This window comes from Malus domestica, chromosome 02 (genome assembly GCF_042453785.1).
Source record: "Malus domestica chromosome 02, GDT2T_hap1".
In the NCBI taxonomy this organism is placed as follows: Eukaryota; Viridiplantae; Streptophyta; class Magnoliopsida; order Rosales; family Rosaceae; genus Malus; species Malus domestica.
This window is the reverse complement of record NC_091662.1, coordinates 21,634,107-21,655,497: the sequence shown is the minus strand read 5'-3', so window position 1 is coordinate 21,655,497 and position 21,391 is coordinate 21,634,107. Positions and strand designations below refer to the sequence as shown.

At 35.4% G+C, this 21,391-nt stretch overlaps 2 long non-coding RNA genes across 5 annotated transcripts; one reads left to right on the top strand and one right to left on the bottom strand.

Annotated features, from left to right (window-relative positions):
- Positions 1–12,992: 12,992 nt before the first annotated feature.
- On the top strand, positions 12,993–17,066 carry LOC139190501 (uncharacterized). Of its 2 annotated transcripts, XR_011574754.1 has the most exons (5): positions 12,999–13,222; positions 13,310–13,426; positions 14,008–14,073; positions 14,924–14,990; positions 16,491–17,066. It is a non-coding gene; the product is annotated as an uncharacterized lncRNA (long non-coding RNA). The 2 variants fall into 2 exon arrangements; XR_011574752.1 differs by lacking the exon at positions 13,310–13,426 and having other exon boundaries at positions 12,993–13,222.
- A 50-nt stretch (positions 17,067–17,116) lies between these two features.
- Positions 17,117–21,139, bottom strand: LOC139190499 (uncharacterized). 3 transcript variants are annotated; one of them, XR_011574750.1, is made up of 5 exons: positions 21,021–21,139; positions 20,836–20,926; positions 20,274–20,355; positions 17,321–17,447; positions 17,117–17,227 (listed from the first exon to the last, which is right to left on the bottom strand). It is a non-coding gene; the product is annotated as an uncharacterized lncRNA (long non-coding RNA). The 3 variants fall into 3 exon arrangements; XR_011574751.1 differs by having other exon boundaries at positions 20,274–20,340; XR_011574748.1 differs by lacking the exon at positions 20,274–20,355.
- Between the last annotated feature and the right edge of the window lie 252 nt (positions 21,140–21,391).

Here is a 21,391-nt window from a genome sequence, read left to right as displayed (position 1 = left end):
TCCTTTGGTTACTACACCTGAAAATGATACTTTATTGGCTATTCCCACATTGGAGGATTAAACAAACTGTATTTTCTATGAATTCGGATAGTGCTCAGGTCCAGATGGTTTTGGTGGTTATTTTTTCCATGCTTGCTGGGATTTCGTTGGATTTGATGTTTCTGTGGCTGTCCAAGATTTCTTCACTATTGTACCCAATTTGAATTCTAGTTTTGTGGCTCTAATTCCTAAAGTTCAAGAGGCAGATTCTATCTCTCAATTTCGGCTGATAGCCATGGCTAATTTTATATTTAAAGTCATTACAAAGATTCTTGCAGATAGGCTTGCTCTTGTGGTTACTCGAATTATTTTGCCGAATCAATACACATTTCTTAAAGGCAGGCATATTTCAGATTGCATTTTGTTGGCCTCAAAGTGTGTTAATTTATTGGACAATAAATGTTTTGGGGGTAATGTCGCTATTAAGTTTGATGTTGCTAAAGCTTTTGATACTCTCAATTGGGACTTTCTAGATCGGGTGCTTAGAGCTTTTGGTTTCCATGATACTTTTGTTCAATGGGTTCATGTAATCCTTTCCTCAGCCCGACTATCTATATTCAATGGTTCACTTGTTGGATTTTTTGGATGTGGTAGGGGTGTTCGTCAGGGGAATCCTCTATCCCCTCTCCTTTTTTGTCTTGCTGAAGAGGTTTTTAGTCGAGGTCTAGTAGATCTTGTAAATTCTGGAAAGGTTAAACCCATCTCTTCCCCTCGGGGAGTGACTACTCCTTCTCATGTTCTTTATGCGGATGACATAATGGTTTTTGCAAAGCTGACAAGCGCAGCCTTATGAAACTTATGATTTTATTGAAGAATATGGTGTGAATTCTGGTCAATGTATTAGTAAAGTTAAATCTCGTATTTATATTGGGAAATCGGCTTCTATGTGTCGTTTGCGTATTTTATCCTGGCTCAATGTCTTTGGAGGTGAGCTTCCATTTACTTATTTGGGGGCTCCTATTTTTAAAGGCAAACCTAAGAGGGCATATTTTCAGGCATTAGCAGATAGAATACGTTCTCGTCTTTCTCAATGGCAAGGTCACTCTCTCTCAATGGCTGGTCGAGTTACTTTGGTCAAGTCAGTTGTGGTAAGCGTGTTGTCTCATACTTTCTCAGTTTATTCTTGGCCACCTTCGGTATTAAATTAGGTTCATAGTTGGACTCGAAATTTCATTTGGATAAGTTGTGTTGATTCTTGTGGATTTTCTATTGTGGCATGGAAAAAATGTTGTGTTCCTTTAAATGAAGGAGGTCTTGGCATTCGTAATTTTTCAACTTTAAATAAGGCTTTTTTGTTGAAAAAGTTTTGGGATATTTTGATTACCTCATCTATGGCTTCACGGGTTTTTCAAGGTCGGTTTTTTAATTGTCTTGGACAGCTGTGTTCTACATACAAGTGTTCCTCCATTTGGCCTGGTTTACGCCATCTTTATTCATATATTTTTCATGGATCAAAATGGGTTATAGGTAATGGTCAAAATATTAATTTTTGGCATGCTAGATGGTTAGATTTTCCAATAGTTGATAGGCTTGGTATTCCACCAGATTTATGCAAGGCTTTTCGAGCTAAAGTTTCTGATTTTATTGTGGATGGTTGTTGGATTCCCCCACCTACTTTACATTCATGGCTAGCACCCATTTGGGCTGATATTTCTTCCATTGGGCTTCCTTCAAAGGATGGGATTGATGACAAAATGGTTTGGTTGTCTGCTTCAAATGGTGACCTTTCTTTATCTTTGGCTTATGATTTTAAGCGTAATAAACAACCAGTGGTTCAATGGGATCGATGGGTTTGGCAATCTTGCTTTCGCCCTCGTAATTCGATTACATTGTGGAAGTATTTACATAGGAAGATGTTAACTAACGATCTCTTGCAGCGAAGAGGTTTTGATATAGCATCAATGTGCTCTCTTTGTTGTGAAGGTATAGAAACTACTTCACATATTTTCTTTGAGTGCTCTTTTGCATGTCAAATTTGGTTTACTGTTTTGGAATTATTCAGAGTTTAATACTTATTTCAAGATATTTTTAGCTTTTTCCATTATCCTTTACAACAAGCTTTTGGTACCCAAGTGCAACTACTTTGGTGGGGTATGATTGGAGTTGGTTTTTATTCTATTTGGCATGCTTGCAACACTGTTCGTTTTCATGAGGAGGTTGTTTCTATCAATTACGTTGTAAGGTCTATCAAATGTCAACTCCTTAAAATTGATTCTCTCAATTCCGGCTGTATGAAGAATTATGTGGAAAAGCTTTACATTCTTCATTCTATTGGTGTTCGTGGACGTCCTACTAAGGCTCCAAAAATTATTGAGGTGTTGTGGCACCCGCCTCCTCAGTCTTGGATCAAAGTGAATACTGATGGTGCTGCAAGAGGTTCCCCTGGTGTGGCTGCATTTGGTGGTATCTTTCGGGATTTTATAGGTACTTTTCTTGGTTCTTATGCAGGTTCAATAGGCTTGGCATCTTCTTTGGATGCCGAACTACGCGCTGTTATTCATGATGTATTTTTAGCTTGGGATAAAGGTTGGCATTCCTTATGGATTGAATGTGACTCCTCACTAGTTATTCATCTTCTTTCTTCATCCTCACCTTCCTTGACATCTATCCCTTTGAGGCTTTTGGTCAGTTGGCATATCTGTCGAGTTTTACTATCCTTCATGCAGGTTCAGATTTCTCATATTTTTAGAGAGGGTAATCAAGTTGCTGATTGTTTGGCCAATTATGGTGTTGATCACCCCGGTGGCCATTGGTGGGATTCGTGCCCTCCTTGTGCTGCAGGTGCTTATTCTCACAACCTTTTTAAGCTTCCTTACTATAGTTTTTGCTGAAAGAGATTTTGAATTGTTGTTAGGAATTCTTTATTGGTCTGGGTTTGGCCTCATGTCCCTCCTGACATATTGTATTTTTCTTGTTTATCAATAAATTCTCCTCAAAGTCTCTTCCCATGATAGCAATGTTGGAGTCAAGTCCTATATCAGATCAATTCACTCCACCTGAGTCAAGGCCTCATCTCTTCTAACCTAATATAGTTGAAACACTGACTTCACCAGTTCTTCCTAGTCCTTGCCAGGATAAGAAACCAAAACTAAGAACACACCCTATTACTCGAAGTCATAGAGGATAATTAACGGAAAACGGAACGGAGGAGCTCTGCTATAAATTGTTCCGGCAATATACAGTCTCTTGACGAAGAATAAAGAGATATTGTCTATACCCAAATAAAAATTGATGTTTTCATAAGGAAGCCATCAAAGGCGATAAACCTCTATTTCCTTGTGAATCATATCATGAAACAGCGCAGTCATGAGGGCGCGAGGCGCCTACACTACTACAAAAGGGTGTTATAGTGTCGGTGGGTGGTGTCGCTTTAATCTAACATAGTGGCGGATTAGGCAGTTGCGACACTAACTGAACATGACGTTGGATTTACTGTCGCTTATAAGCGTCATAAAATGTTTATGTTGCTTTTAAACCGACGTAAACATACATTTTAATAATTTTTAAATACTAGTGTCGCTTTTAAGCGACATAAAGTATTTTTTAAATACTGGTGTCGCTTTTAAACCGACGTAAACATACATTTTAATAATTTTTAATTACTAGTGTCGCTTTTAAGCGACATGAAGCATTTTTTAAATACTGGTGTCGCTTTTAAGCAACATAAGTTATATATATATATATATATATATATATATTAAATTATATATATACATACTAAATTAAATTTTATATCCCTAAAAAAAAAATATATATATATATATATATTAAATTATATATATACATACTAAATTAAATTTTATATCCCTAAAAACTATAATAATTATATATATATATATATATATATATATTAAATTAAATTTTAAAAATTGGTGATCATTGGATTTGCTTAAATATACACACGATTCAATTTCTTAAGTGTTATACATACAAAATAAATAAATTTAAATATACTTAATATATATATATATATACACACACCATTGAACTTGATTGGATACGAATTCTATGAAACTAATTTCGACAGTTATAAACGAAAAATCACGATTTAACGGTTATTTTAACTCCGATTTTAATGATTTTTTACAGCTACACTCCTTGACCCTATATCAATACAATGAATGAATTCGATCTTCAATTTAAAATATTTACACGAGTGGATACCACAAAAATTTATGTTATACTTACTGAAAGTATAAATAAACTTTAACTGTTAGTCAATCTATTGTTTTGATGGGATACGAATTCTCTGAAACTAATTTCAACGATCCCAACCGTCAAACTTGTTTGTCTATGCTTCGAGATCACATCAGCAAAAAATCACAAAAAACAAACATTCAGCGACCAAGTAATGGGACAAAGCTTTTCGACGGTTATGAACGAAAAATCACGATTTAACGGTTATTTTAACTTCGATTTTGATGATTCTTTACAGCTACACTCCTTGACCCTATATGAATACAATGAATGAATTCGATCTTCAATTTAAAACATTTACACAAGTGGATACCACAAAATCTTATGTTATACTTAATGAAAGTATAAATAAACTCTGAAGTGTTAGTCAATCTATTGTTTTGATGGGATACGAACTCTCCGAAACAAATTTCAACGATCCCAACGGTCAAACTTGTTTGTATATGATTCGAGATCACATCAGCAAAAAATCACAAAACACAAACATTCACAGATCAAGTAACGGGACAAAGCTTTTCGACGGTTATAAATGAAAAATCACGATTTAACGGTTATTTTAACTCCGATTTTGATGATTTTTTACAACTACACTCCTTGACCCTATATGAATACAATGAATGAATTTGATCTTCAATTTAAAATATTTATACAAGTGGATACCACAAAATCTTATGTTATACTTAATGAAAGTATAAATAAACTCTAAGTGTTAGTCAATCTATTGTTTTGATGGGATACGAATTCTCCGAAACAAATTTCAACGATCCCAACCGTCAAACTTGTTTGTATATGCTTCGAGATCACATCAGCAAAAAATCACAAAAAACAAACATTCAGAGATCAAGTAACGGGACAAAGCTTTTCGACGGTTATAAACGAAAAATCACGATTTAACGGCTATTTTAACTCCGATTTTGATGATTTTTTACAGCTACACTCCTTGACCCTATATGAATACAATGAATGAATTCAATTTTCAATTTAAAATATTTACACAAGTGCATACCACAAAATCTTATGTTATACTTAATGAAAGTATAAATAAACTCTAGTGTTAGTCAATCTATTGTTTTGATGGGATACGAATTCTCCGAAACAAATTTCAACGATCCCAACCGTCAAACTTGTTTGTATATGATTCGAGATCACATCAGCAAAAAATCACAAAAAACAAACATTCAGAGATCAAGTAACGGGAAAAAGCTTTTCGACGATTATAAACGAAAAATCACGATTTATCGGTTATTTTAACTCCGATTTTGATGATTTTTTACAGCTACACTCCTTGACCCTATATGAATACAATGAATGAATTCGATCTTCAATTTAAAATATTTACACAAGTAGATATCACAAAATCTTATGTTATACTTAATGAAAGTATAAATAAACTCTAAGTGTTAGTCAATCTATTGTTTTGATGGGATACGACTTCTCCGAAACAAATTTCAACGATCCCAACCGTCAAACTTGTTTGTATATGTTTCGAGATCACATCAACAAAAAATCACAAAATACAAACATTCAGAGATCAAGTAACGGGACAAAGCTTTTCGACGGTTATGAACGAAAAATCACGATTTAACGGTTATTTTAACTCCGATTTTGATGATTTTTTATAGCTACACTCCTTGACCCTATATGAATACAATGAATGAATTCGATCTTCAATTTAGAATATTTACACAAGTGGATACCACAAAATCTTATGTTATACTTAATGAAAGTTTTAGTAAACTCTAAGTGTTAGTCAATATATTGTTTTGATAGGATACGAATTCTTCGAAACAAATTTCAACGATTCCAACCATCAAACTTGTTTGTATATGCTTTGAGATCACATCAGCAAAAAATCACAAAAAACAAACATTCAGAGATCAAGTAACGGGACGAAGCTTTTCGACGGTTATAAACGAAAAATCACGATTTAACGGTTATTTTAACTCCGATTTTGATGATTTTTTACAGCTACACTCCTTGACCCTATATGAATACAATGAATGAACAATTTAAAATATTTACACAAGTGGATACCATAAAATCTTATGTTATACTTAATGAAAGTATAAATAAACTCCAAGTGTTAGTCAATTTATTGTTTTGATGGGATACAAATTCTCCGAAACAAATTTCAAAGATCCTAACCGTCAAACTTGTTTGCATATGCTTTGAGATCACATCAGCAAAAAATCACAAAAAACAAACATTCAGAGATCAAGTAACGGGACAAAGCTTTTCGACGGTTATAAACGAAAAATCACGATTTAACGGTTATTTTCACTCCGATTTGGATGATTTTTTACAGCTACACTCCTTGACCATATATGAATACATTGAATGAACTCAATCTTCAATTTAAAATATTTGTAATAGATTAGTAGTGTATGAATTTTCTTTTATTAGGCTCTTATTTTCGAGTGTAGATGTAGTACTTAAACGACAAATGCGTTTTAACAATCACATTATTTATTTATTGTTTTGCATTTTAATTATAACATGTTTATAGTTATTCTGTCAATTTTTATTTTCATACTTATTACAGATGATCGAATTCTTGGATGATCGAATTCTTGATAATGAAATTTTTTAACTATAACATGTTTATAGTTATTATGCCATACCTAACTTGGATGATCCAATTCTTGATAATGAAAATTTCCATACAAGGGTTGGCGTGGAAGAGACTCTTTTTCTTGAATCATTACCGTTGCCTACCGAGTTCGTTAATCATGCCAATGCTGACGACGAGCTAACAGATGATGATAGGGAATAAATATATTAATTATTTTATATATTAATTAGACGATGTTTCAATTCGTGTATGTAAATATCTTATCATAAAATTATATTTCTGTTTTTTATTAAGAATTATATATAAGTTATATTTTATTTATTAAAATATTATATAAGAGAAAATAACTGATTATATTTTAACTTTGGTTTAAATTTGGGCGGGAATTTTCCCGGTTTGTTTTGCACGGGGAAACGGGTTGGACGAGGTCTTGCAGACTGTGTCAGAGTTGGCGTCGGTTTTAACCGACACAAACTCTCATTATCTTGACACAAAGATTCCTTATTTCGACGCTACACAAATTTATCAAGCTAACGTCGGTTTTATCCGATGCAACCCTGTCAGTCAAAAATATGTCAGACCTTTTAGTCAAAAGCATGTTAGGCTGCGTGTAGTCAGAACTAGTGTCGGTTTGAACCGACGTAAAGTCATTTTTTATCAATTTGTCAGACATTGCGTCAGTTTTGACCAACGTAAGGTTTTCATATTTCAACACAACTTGTAGCTACTGTTGGTATTAACCGATGCTATGTTTATCAGTATTTAAGCCTCGTCTTTCCCAGGACTTTTGCGCTTCCATCTCTCTTATATTTCTCCTCTGGTTTACTCCTTCTCCTTCTCCCATTTCAACGTTACTCTTTCCTCCATTTCAGCCATACCCCTTCTCATTCCACTAACTTTTGCTATGGATAATTCTAGTGAAGATCATTGTTCTAAGGAACTTCATTTGGAAGAGGAGGTGTTTGAAGCTGGTTCTTTTTTTACTTATTATTAATTTCAGTTTTTGTTTAGTGTTTAAACTAATATTATTCTTAAATTGAAATTTTACATTTGTTTCCTGTTTTTTAGTTGTTGTTTTTTTTGTATTAATAAGGTAAATCTCAATAGAGGTGCACAACCACCCTCCTCCTGAAGTGAATCCTACAGAGTGGGCTGAGTTGGTGGAATACTGGGATGGATAAAAAGCAAAGGTAATCATTACATGTTTATTTCGTTATGACTTTAAATTTCTCTAATAAATTTATATTTTTGTTCAGGAGGTTGCTGAAAAAAGTAAGATTAATCGGCAATTTAAAACAATGAACCATACTACCGGCACAAGATCTTTTGCAAGAGTGGCAAGAATTTGAATGTATTGTCCATTTTGAAGAATTGTATCTAATTTTAAATAAATGTGGTGGATGAGTTTTTGTAAATTATATGGAATGTTAGATGTAAAACATTTGTATATTATGGCACTATTTTTCTTTTGAATTATTTTTATTATTGTTTGTTTTGGCCTATAATTGAAATTTATTATTTCGATTATATAATTTTTTTGAGTTATAATTATTTGAGAACGAATACAGAAACAGATTTCGATTTTTTTATATTATTATTATCAAAGGTGGTGTCGCTTTAAACCGTCACTAGTTTGCATATTTTATTTATTTAATTGTTATCTAACGTCGCTTTAAACCGACGTTAAAATCAGCGTTGCTTTAAACCGACGTTGCTTAGTGGTGGATTAAGCGAACAAACCGACACTAAAGCTTTTTAGTGATGGTAGCAATGGCGTCGCTATTCTAATCCGACATTGCAGTGTTTTATGTCGGATTTTTGCCAAATTTCCGACAGAAATCGGGTTTCTTGTCGATTTTTGGTCCGCCGGTGATAGCCTATACTGTAGTAGTGCTATGATACACGCAGAATATTCTCTTCTCTGATCTCTCTCTCTTGATCTCTCTTTTGGTCTTTCTTTCTGTTTTCGTTTCTTTCTTTCGAAGGGACTAGATATATCTATAGATGCTTCAGTCGGTTGGAATTCTTCCTCCTTATCTCATAGCTAAGACCAATAAGAATGCTATTCAAGAATCCCAAAATGTTAACTTATACCGACTAGATATTTGAAGATAGCTAATAACACATTGATTAATAATTCAATAATGAATAATAATCAAATGAAAACAGTTAAAGAAATTTATAATTAATAATTATTATGGGAACTTTAACGAAAAGCACCTGGTACTGTTCACTTTAACGAAAAACCACATTTTTACACTAAAAAGTCAATCATGGTACTATTCATTTTATCCTTTATTTTGTCCTTATCATTAAAACTCAAAGTTTTCAAGCCCTTTTAATTAGTTTTCCTTTATTATATTATATATGTCCTTTTATTGATTAAAGTGCAATCATTGTGCTACCAAAGGCAAATTATATCAATCGGAAGATGGACCTTTTTAGGTAAAATCATTGTTCTAATTGGGAGAATCCTAAAGAATATCCAGAAGTACATATTGCATCATCTTTAGGAGTGTGATTACTTGCGGGTCATGCTAATTCTTAGATTATAAAAACTTCATACATATAGAGGATATGGTTGATTCCATACCGGATCAAATCATAGGTCTTGTAGAACAAGCATGGTCATTCTTAGCGAAGTCGCTCAGACTTCGGTCACTGCCCCGAAACAAGATGATGGTGACACTAATGCTCCGTTAATTCAATTATGCTCAAAGTTGTTGAGTCCTTAACCGGACTTCTGAGGTAACTGTATTCTAATCCACTTACTCCAACCCTAAAAAATCATGGGATCTAACTAAGTAAAAAAAAAAAAAACATAGAAATTAGGATACCAAATTCGAATCTCGTGGATGGCAAATTCGGTACCAAATTAGGTTATCCATTATGTGGTTTAACCGAACTTCCCTTCTTCTTAGTGTAAAAATATCTATGTATTCATAAATAAAAAAAATTGTCAAACGTAGGAAAGTAGAATTTCTATCTTGAATTTATGAGTTCTAGTCAAATCCGAGTTCTTTTAACGCATTCAAACAATGTCAAAGTTAATAAAATTGTCTCCTTTCTTTGGAAAGGTTCTTCCAAAAAAAAAAAAAACACTTAAAACTTTCAGACCTCGTTTGGCATGCCGTATAAAGGACCGGATAGTATTAATAGGACGGTATCAGCTGTTTGGTGTTCCAACGTACTAATTAAGCACCGGATAAACAAAACCGGTCCCACGACTTTAATCCCCTCACACCCGCTAATTTATACACTCCAATACCTCCGTATAATTTAGTCGGGTCTCTCTTTCTCCAACCTCTCTGTTCCTGTGCATCGCCAAATCCTCATCCAAGTTTCCTTCTCTCCCTTTCTTCCTCCCCACCTCCGATCAACATCAAGCACATACAAACAGAAAATCAGGAGGTGGCGTATTAAACCCAGGCCATGGCGTCCCTATTCAGACATCCATGATGGTGGATCGAACTAGAATCGAAGAGATGTTATCTGGGTTTTTTGGCCTGATGGAGGAGGTTGAATTCCAAAAAAAATCACCTCATATCTCTGTGTTTCAAATTTGAAATTTAACCCGAAAGATAGAGCTGCACTGAGTCACTTGTAAAACAATTTTCTGCTTGTTGAGCGAGCAAGTACCGAGTCTGTAATTTGGAGGCTGATCTCTGCAAATTTGAGGTTTTAATTGGTTTTTGAAGGAAATTGAAGGTGATTATGGTGGTGACAAATCAATGCGCGATGAGCAATTTATTTTTCCAAATAAGGTTGTGCTCTAATTTGAGTCTTTTTCATTTGATTCTTATCGTGAAGATGAGATTTGAAAAGCATGTGGATTAGGTTTTGCTCTAATTTGGGGCTTTTTCATTTGCCTCTTATCGTGAAGATAGGATTTAAAAGCATGGATTTCTAGATAATTACATTGAATTTATATAATTAGGTACCTAGTATATAATCTGTATCTGTAAAATTGGATAGAAGGATCAATTTCATCATTACACTCATCAATCGCCATCCTTACATACAATCAGTAGTTTTTTTTTTTTTTTTTTGCTCAATACCAAATAAAGTATAAATAATACGGTCATTAGTCTGATATTCACCAAGCGCCCGACTAATTTAGTTAGTACTATTCGATGACTATTTATCATATTTGAATGAAATAGTCAGTACAGTCTGAGCTGCCAAACGAGATCTCATAGGATTAATAAAAATGTTGATTGAATACATTCAGAATTTAATAAAATCTAAATGTTTGTAAAAGTTCGAACTCCAAATTTTTTATTAACTTTTTTAAAAGCTCAATTGAAAGAAAATATTTGTGTGGAGCTTAGCTTACTACTTGATTTTGTCGAGTGGTACTTCACCATCACTCTAAACTTGCCATTTGTTAAACATTAAATATAATTTCTATTTAAAAGTTTCAAAATTGTACTAAAAAAACAAAGTTTCAAAATATTAGAAAATTTAAATATTTAAAAATACTATTTAAAACTAAAAGATGAACAGTGCCATTGCCACTTGGTACTATGATCTAGTGGTATTCCTCTTCACTTGTAAGTGAGAGGTCTTAGGTAATTCTCGTCAAAGACGAATTTGAACCACGTTATTTCTAACCCATTGTAAGGTTAAGCCTGCACCACATTATTGATAGCCCATTGTAAAGTTAAGCCCGATAGCTTCTCCTTAATGTAGTGTAGATAATTTCGTTTGTTAAAAAAAAAAATTAATTAAAAAAATAAAAAAAAAAAAAACTAAAAGATGAACAAACTCCCACCCCAGTCCATCCACCCCTTCCTAGTCATCGGAATCCCTCAACTAAAGATCGGATGCATAATTGAATTTTCTTTTTATTCCTAACTTTACTTGGCCCCTCCGCTCGCTAAAGGAGGGGGAGAATTTAGCCTTACAATGGGTTAGCAATAATGTTGTTCAAACTGTTGGCGAGAATTGAACCTAAGACCTTTCACTTACAAGTGAAGAGAAATATCACTTGGTCATAGTACTAAGTGGGCACTACCCCATAGTTCTTAAAATCTCACGCCAAAATTTCCTATAATCTAGCATCTTGATTACTCTCTCCCCCTTTGGAGATAATTGTAAATAAAACATAGTTACATGCAATTTCTTTTCACAATGCTTCTTGCAATTTACAAATGATTATCTACGATTTAATATAATTTTTTTTTAAAACGGTTTAAAATATTTTTAAATCCCACAAAATCAAACGTACCAATATAATTTTTTATACCAATACATTAAGAGTAAATAGGACTGGCAACAGTATAAACGTACCAATAAATAATATGTATAAAATTGAAGGTACCGAAACTCAAAATAATGTACCAAATCAAACGTACCAAAACCACAAATAAACGTATCAATCGATGTTTTTTACAAATTCAAATGCACCCAACGATAATATACACATAATATGTTGTACCTAATAATAGTTTGTGAACAACTATAAGTAAAAAAAAAAAAGCAAAGTAAAATAGTCTGACAAGAAAATATGAAAAAATTACTATGGATCACCAACGATTTGGAAAAAAAAATCATTAAAAACCAAAACCATTTGGAAAAACAGATGATATTTAACGTTTGTAGGACAAAAAAATTATTTTGATCGAAAACTATAATTGAAAAAAGAGATAATAGCGTTCATAACTAATATGTGACGATCCGTCCCTACTTTTCACTGAAATTTCTTTTTCATTGATGTGTTTTGACGGTTTTACCCTTTTAGGGAAAGTTGTAATCTGACGTGGACGTGGTTTTCGACTTTTCTTTCTTTTTCCTGGTTTCGTACTTAAGTAGTACTCGTCATTACGAATGCATGAGCGCGAGTTAGATCCGAATCGGATCTGTAACAAAGGAGTTACGCTCCGTTAAAGTATGTTAACTACGAGTATTTTTGTACATATACAGACAAATTAACAGTGTTGGAAACACTGTAAGAAATCAGATTTTGTACATTAAAAATTGTACAAAATCTGAAATTCAAAATCCAATCCTCCCCTTGATTGGTGGATCCGTGTCCCCTTCTTTCACAACCATCCACCAATCAATACCCTATTTTCCTCCCCTTCATTCCTTTCCCCAATTTCCCACCACACCAATCAAATTGTTTCCTTTCAACTGGCACCCAATCAGATTTCACCACTCCCATTTTCTGCTCACCCAATGAGTCTCTCTCTTCTCTTCCTTTTCTCTCTGTAACCCGAGACCTCTCTCTCCTTCTCTGCAACATACACACATACACACATGCACATTCTCCAGTAGCCTCACCATCCTCGAGACCCTTCCATCTCAAAACCAGACCTCGCAGAGGTCCCTCATTCTTTCTCTTTCCCTACACCGTGGAACCACCATTGTTTTCGAAGCTATTCCTGCGAGTTCTCGCCGTTCACGGCTTAGGTACGCCTCGAGAAATCCTAAGAACCTTCATTTCATTCCTATAGGTTGATATTAATCTCGTGTACATATTTTGAACGAACATTTTAGCACAGAAAGCTTGAGGGGGGGGGAGATTGCTCAGTTTTCCAGCTAAGGAACCGTGACCATTTGGTCACTTTTAGCTCATTTTTCGGTCAACTTCGACCACGACTAGACTCCTAATAGGTATAGACTTGTTCTCTATATTCCTAACTTCAAAATGGCCTTTGAATCACTGAGTTTGGTTAACTATCGAGTTAGAAATCAACTCTGAAAGTTGGGAAGAAATTCTCAAATTTCTAGAGAAGTTTGACCGTGGCCATTTGACCACTTTCAGACCCAATTTATGGACAACACGGACCACAAATGAACTTTCAATAGGTGTAGATAAGTGCACTACGTTCCTAGCTTCAAATTGGTTTTTGTAGCATTAAATTTGGTTGAGAATCAAGCTCGATATGAGCTCGGGAAGTTGGATCTCCTACCTGCAGAACGCAAGAGCTCGTGAAAAAGGCGAGTACTTTTGTACTTACGGTGTGTGGGCACGCGTGGGTAGCTCCCCTATGCTCGGTGCGTGGCTACCTGTGCAACCACTTATGGTGGCGCGTTACGGTGCGTCTGGCCTTTGGCCGGCATGTTGGGTCCGTGATGTCGAGTAGATTGTTTTCGTATATTTAAACCTTGTGTTTTAGCAAACTACTAAGGTTTTATTTAAGTTTCCATTTATATGTTATTAAACTAAGTTAATTAGTAATTTCACATATAAGGGAAACGTACCCCAAGGACGTATGGGGTCAAGCAAGGCTCGGAGGCTTCGTTTCGACTGTGCAATTGTAAGTGTGTCATTTCTTTTTATAAGTATATGCATACTTGCTAGTTTACAGTTATACTTTGAAAATAATTTACTACACATGCCGTGCTTAGACTAAAATTACATGAAGTAGCAAAATGTAGGAATTTAGGAAATTATTCTGAACCCTATAGGTTCATAGGTATGTCGTGAGATACCATGATTATATTTTACAGCTATGATTAATTAATGTTACAAGAACTATTGTGCTGTTGTGAAATGCTAAAATAATACTATGGGATGCGCAGGTAAGTTACTTTGTTGACTAGAATTATTGAATTGTTATGGCATGATTATATTTATGTTATCAGCTCATCATTGCTACACCCCGGTGTTAGTACTAGCCCTAGGGCCAGGGCCAGTCCTTCATGTGTATGTTCATATCCACACCGTTCGCTCGCCTTGGATCCAAGTAGGTGCTAGTCATGTCGTACATATTTCACTTGGCAATTCCGACTCGTTTGTGACCGCGCTTCGGCGCCAGCCTTCACATGATCGTAGTATTATAGTGCATTGATTACACCCAGTCCTATTCGTTTAAGAAATTATTTGTACGAACTCGTCTTTCAGTATAGGTTGATGAGCATTTGTTATGATGTATTTACTATTTTGAGATTATGTGATTGCGGTCACCTTGTGCTTACCTTGATAGATGTACTTTATTGATTTTTTTGAGACTTTGCAGGTTATAGTAAGTATTTTCTTATTACATGTAGTACATATATTTTTGGAAAATATACTTGGTTTTACGATGAGGGGTTATAATGTTTTTGAAAAGGTTTTTACAAAACATTATTTTCTGACTCACTCAACTTTCTTTTTCGCCCTTCCAGGTTTAGCAGCCGTGCTTACGTGTAAACGAGGATTATGGCAAATCTCAGGAGATGGTTATCTTCAGTGGTATAACCCTCATCCTATTTACTATATTGTCTTATACTTTGACTAGGTACTTTTAGATTTAAATTTATTCACATTCTTTTTCTATTACACTACACTTTATGGCTTCGTCAACCTATAGGTGTAGGCTAGCACAACTCGATTAGGAGTCCAAATGGACATTCCGGGGTCGGGATGTGTCAAATATCTCACTAAATAAGGGAAAAAAAATTACCCCATCAAACAACTCAGAGGATAAATTTAGAAATTAATAATTAACATTTTATTTTTCAAAAATACAAAATCACATGTAATTTAAATTAACAGAAAATGCTGAAGTGTCTATTAGTCAAAGCACTTTAATCAAATCTTGAAAAGACATAAATGTTTAGTCTAAAAGATATAAAAAAAAAATTGTAAGGGATTCTAATTTTGGGTTGATTTAATGAATAGGTTGGGTTTGTGAGGACGGAAGGAGGGGGAGAGGGATGAGGTGAGTTTGAGATAATAAATCTTTTGTTTTACTTTTCTGTTTTAGTTTATGGAGTAATTTTTTTTTTAAGTTTTAGATTAAAATTAATAAAGAGAATGTTATATTAATAGTGGGTAATGGTCAGAATTTTTTATTCTGGACTCAGGATCGAGTTTTTCTTTACCCTATTATTCATCTTATCCCGGACAATAATCGTGATAATATTAATTGGAATCTAAGGGTAAGTGAGTTTATAGATAATCACTGCTGGGATAGTGCCAAGCTTAACCAAATTGTGAGTTATGAGATTGTTAAGAAGATTTGTAATATTGTTCTTCCTCAGGAGGAGTCGAAGAATAGACTTGTGTGGGGTTTCTCTAACTGTGGGCATTTTATAATTAAATCTGCTAGTTGGATACAAACAGATGATCAACAGCCTGATACTAGACGAGATCTTATTAAGAGAATGTGGAAGTTAAATATTCCACCAAAGGTGAAAATGTTTGCTTGGATGTTCATTCACGAGAGACTCCAAACGAAGGGGCACTTAAGTAAGTTCATTAAAGATATAGATTACACTCTTTGTAATAATGGGGAGGAGTCTCAGACTCATCTTTTCTTTGAGTGCAACTATGCTAAGTTAGTACGGAGTTTATGCAATGTAAGTCTGCCTACTAACACTAATAACGGTTTTAATGACGTTATAGATTGGATGAAAACTTTGTGTCATGTTGATAAAGATGATTTATGTGATCTTAGTAAAGTTTTTCGTTTTTGCTGGCAAATTTGGAATGACAAAAATAATAAACATTTTAGGGATATTAATCCCTCACAAGTGAGATCTATGGCGACTGCCACTTCCTTAGGGAAGTCTTACTTTCAAGCCAATGCAAAATTGGATAGCAAAAATATTAGTGACAATTCAATAAATATTAAATGGCACCCTCCGGATCACAATTTTGTTAAATTAAATTTTGATGGGTCGGTCTGTCAGCAAAAGGCAGCAGCAGGATTTGTTGTGAGAAATGATATGGAGCAGATTTTGGGTGCAGGCTCCTTCAACATGGACGGGGCTACTATTTCAGAGGTGGAGAGGCTTTGAAGGAAGGTTTGGCTTTTGCGACTAGAAAGGGTTTTCATAGTGATTCAGGCAATCCTTGGTCATTGGGATGTTCCACGGAACCTTCTTACAGTGGTCGAAGAAATCACAAGACGGGCCAAAAAGTTCTTTGCTATCAAGTGGAACCATATTTTTAGGAAAGCAAACTTTGTGGCGGATGCTTTTGCCAAGTATGGGTTAGGTATTCCATCGAATCATATTTGGGAATATGTAATTCCCCAATTTACTTCTTTTACCTTAAATTTTGATTGTATCGGTACTGGCTATATTCGTGGTTTCTCTTTTTAATGAAGTTTGATTATCCAAAAAAAAAAAACAAAAGAATGTTATATTAATTTGGTTTAACACATGGCAAGTTCTTAGAGATGGGGGAGTGTCATTGGACTTTGCTGAGTGACACTCCACCATCACTTAAAACTTGTCATGTGTTAAACCAAATTAATTAACATTTTGGCCAAATTGGATTAATGGTACCCATGTTGATAGAGTATTCGGATGATAGACCCTTTGGTAAAAAAAATTAGGATTTAAACTTTTGTGGTGAAGATTATTAGCAAATTCAACCCAAAAGAAAGATTTTTGTTAAATCTCAATTAAATGTAGGGATAAAAATATCAAACCACACTTTTCTTTCTGTTAGCCTCCTTCTCTCTTCTCTCTCCAAGCTTTCTGACAAAACAAGAACGGAGTTAGACTCACTGTAATGATTACCATATGATAAGGGAAAAAGAAGCGATGAGTATGTTTGGAAATTGTACTTACTCTAAACGTGCCATTCTAATCCGAGCATTCCACGGGAGTTTCTTCTTGAATTCATCATCTATGTGCAGAGCATCATGCAGTAAACCATCGCTGCGATACTCATTCATGAGAAGACTTTGACCATGCCCTGCACAGTAACCCATAAGCATTCAGGCGAAAGCCAATTGAGCATTCAAACGAGGAATGTACCAAAATTTCCATTAAGTATTCAAACGAAGAATTTCATGGTGGAATTTAGGATTATTTTATTATTTGAATTTGGGCTTAGCCTGTTAGTATTAGGGTTTCGTTTTTTTGCTTATTAGGGTTAGGTTAGTTCTCTATATATATGATGTTTTGTAGCTTGTAGAATAACAAGTCATTCACAATGTAGTCTCTTAGGGTTTTGTAGCCGTTTCGGCATTCTCAGTTTGTTTAATAATATTCTTATTATTTTATTAGTCTTGTTCATTGTGCACTCTGATATTTAACTTGGTATCAGAGCAGGTTCAATCCTTCAGGATTTAATCTGCTTGGTCGGGTTGGTATTCAGTTTGTCAGTATATCCTGCCTCGCCGTTTGCTTGTCTTGTGCCATCCCACCGCCTGTAGTCCAACCTAGAATCCGATATGTTGCTGCAAGCCTGCACAGACCCCATTCTTGCTCGTCGTTTTTGCACCACTCTACAAGCGTGGAAATCAGAACCTCCTCTGCACCCTTGTACTCACGATCTCGACCCGCACCAGACTGTTACTTGCAATCCACCCACACTTCATTGCCTGCCTGAACCTTCAGCTGCATCATCACCCAGCCACCAATTTTCGTACCAGGTTTGCCCCCGTCATCCATATGTGAACCATTCCGCAATAGGCCATTGTTGCACCACTCGTCTGCCGTAACCACCATCTCGTACCACCAGCCACTAGTCTATCGCCATTCTATCCAACGCCATCTTCATACCCGCATCACTAACCATCTGACATTCCCACATCGAACTCACGGCCGACCATCAGGTTTGATGTGCTTGTTTTGCAGGTATGAAGAAGACCACATAAGGAAGGAGACCTTCGCAAAGAGAACAAAGAAAAAGAAAAAGAAAAGGAAAAAGGAAATAAAAAAGAACGGAGCTTGCTTGCTTGCCTTGTCGTGCCCGCCTAACGAAGCTTGCCTTGTCATGTTTGCCTAACAGAGCTTGCCTTGTCGTATCCACCTAACGGAGCTTGTCTTGTCTTGTCCTCCTAACGGAGCTTACATCCGCATCTGCTTGTTGGCAAACTCATGACGTGTACCGCCATGAGTTTGACGGGGGGTGTTGGAATTTAGGATTATTTTGTTATTTAAATTTGGGCTTGGGCCATTAGTATTAGGGTTTCGTTTTCTTGCTTATTAGGGTTATGTTAGTTCTCTATATATATATGATGTTTTGTAGCTCGTAGAATAACAAATCATTCACAATGTAGTCTCTTAGGGTTTTGTAGCTGTTTCAGCATTCTCAGTTTGTTTAATAATATTCTTATTATTTTGTTAGTTTTGTTCGTTGTGCACTCTGATATTCAACTTTTCAGACTTCAAGCATTATAATTTAACTCTAACAAAGCAATAACAGAAGAGATTTAAAAGCCAATTAAGCAAAAGCTTACTTGCAAATCCAATGATTTCAAAAATTTACGCTTATCAGCATGCCAAATTAGACCGATGCTGCAGAGTCATTGGAGCACCAGATTAAGCTCAACTTTTTGAGCTTGGAGAATCTGTGGCCGATAGCAGTCATAGCGCTAACACACCCCGACCGAGATCAAGGCATGCTGGCCGTCACGTGAGAATGACGTAGCCATGTGCACAGTGCGGAAGCGATAATGATAAGAATTATACGAATTATTGAAAACCAAATTACTAGAGTGCACTACTAAACAAAAAGTGATAGGAGTTAGTTACAACAGTAAACACTCCTAATCAGAGCATAAAGTCTAGGTGCAGTCCAGTAGGACAAGTACTAGTTATACAGTACTAGGAATGTCATACTATTATTTAGATAAGTCAGAACTACCGACGTCTTCAAGCCACCAATAGCAAGCTTACTTAAAACTTGGAAAGGCGCAAAACTGAAAACGTGAGTGGGCAAAAACAATTGTTTTACAAAATCATTTCATTTATCAACATATCTAACCCCTCGCTGTAAAACATGTATAATTTTCCTAGAATCAAGATATAAGCATATATATATATATATATATATATATATATATATATATATATATATCTGAAATCATAACAATTCAATTCATGCTTCACATAATCATATTCATATGTATGCCATGCCAAAATATAACAAAGTAAACAATTTAGGTAAGAATGATTTCATAGAAATATGATATGTTAGCCGGAAACCCTGTGGTAGTTTGTATGGTTGAATTCATAGCTTAAAAGTCAATCTAGCCGGAGTCACTACAATGACCTATACGACAATATACTGCACATAAGTCGGAACCACTAAAAAGGGGTCTGTACGTCAAGATCAGGTGTAATATAATTATGCTCAATTCTATTCTCTCATAATAGTCGGACGATAAATCGCTAGTCACCAACGAGTCGGAACCATAAATAAGGTCTGTACGACAAGACTGTGCACTTATGTTGGATCCAATATGAGCATATAGTGCGAGAGGTGACGTAAATAAACAGGCCTGTACTTCATATCTCTAGCTAAATCACAATCACCCAAGGTGTAGTTTTATGAGCTCAACAATATTCAATCACATATCACATCATCGATGATTCACATAATCAAACATAACTTACTTGAACTTACCTGTGCCTCCACAACACCACATTTATATATATATGCAACCACGAAATGCATATTCAGAATATAAAAGCATTTGGCATATTATTTCAAAGCATACTTTCCTTAAAAATGCATTTCTGGGAAATATATCAAGTATATAAATATATACTGAAAACAAAACCCACTCACTGGTATGTCGATGGGTCGTAACCCCCGAGTCGCCCGTGGATACGCTCGTCCTCGGGATAAGTCTCACCTATGTGCGAATTAACTATAAAAACGTTATTTTAAAGCACATAGGCAAAACTAGCTAATAACTTCTCATACATTGCTCAATTTTGGTATTTGAATATACCAACGTAACCTACACAACCTCACGAACATCGTGATATTTTTAAAATAATTTTTCTGTGGCTTACGCGCCCTCACGCGCCAGGAAGGCATGACCTCACGCGCAGGCGCACTGACGGATCCCCTAACTGCCGTTAGGGAATATTCCGTTAAAAATGACTGACGGCGTCATCATATTCTGTCCAAACTAACGGAATATGCCGTCATCTTCTCCGGCGAGTCGCCGGTCACCAGAAAACTGGGTAAAACTTTAAAACGTCTATTCTCGCTCGTTTCTTAAACATTTTTCATGAAATTTGTACCAACATGAAGCTAAGGACATCCACAATCACGTTATAACAATTTTAAGACCTAAAAACTGTTATATTTTTCCTAGGGAAAGCTCGATAGTTTAGCTTACCTAGAATAGCTTCGATCTCGGCCCTCCAACGTCCATTTCCTTCAACGAGGTACCCCGAGACTCGTGAGGACCTCCTTAAGCTTCCTGTGAGCTTGAAATTTCCAAAAACACAAGATTTAACATTTGCATGAACAGTACCCCAAATCGGGGTTATGGTTTCGACGTGAAGACAAAGCTTTCCTTACCTGAAAATGATCTAGATGTGTTCCTGAGCTTGCAAGGAACACGATGGTACCTTCAACGTCCTCAATCTACGAAGCTTGAATGGGTTTTGGTGTTTGTCCGTACATAATGCCGAGAGGAAGAGAGAGAGTACGGGAGTGAGAGAGGAGATGATGTGGATGTGTGTGTGGTCTAGGATTGGTCAACAACCCAAAATACACAATTACTTAATCCTAATTGGTCCCAAACAATTAGGATTTTAGAATAGTGATCCATAAACAACACTTAAACCACATCACACAATTTAACGTCCATGGGTATTTCCGTCATTTCACACCATCAAGAATAAAATAATATACATCTCCGGGACGGGCTGTGACAAGCGGAGTCCAAT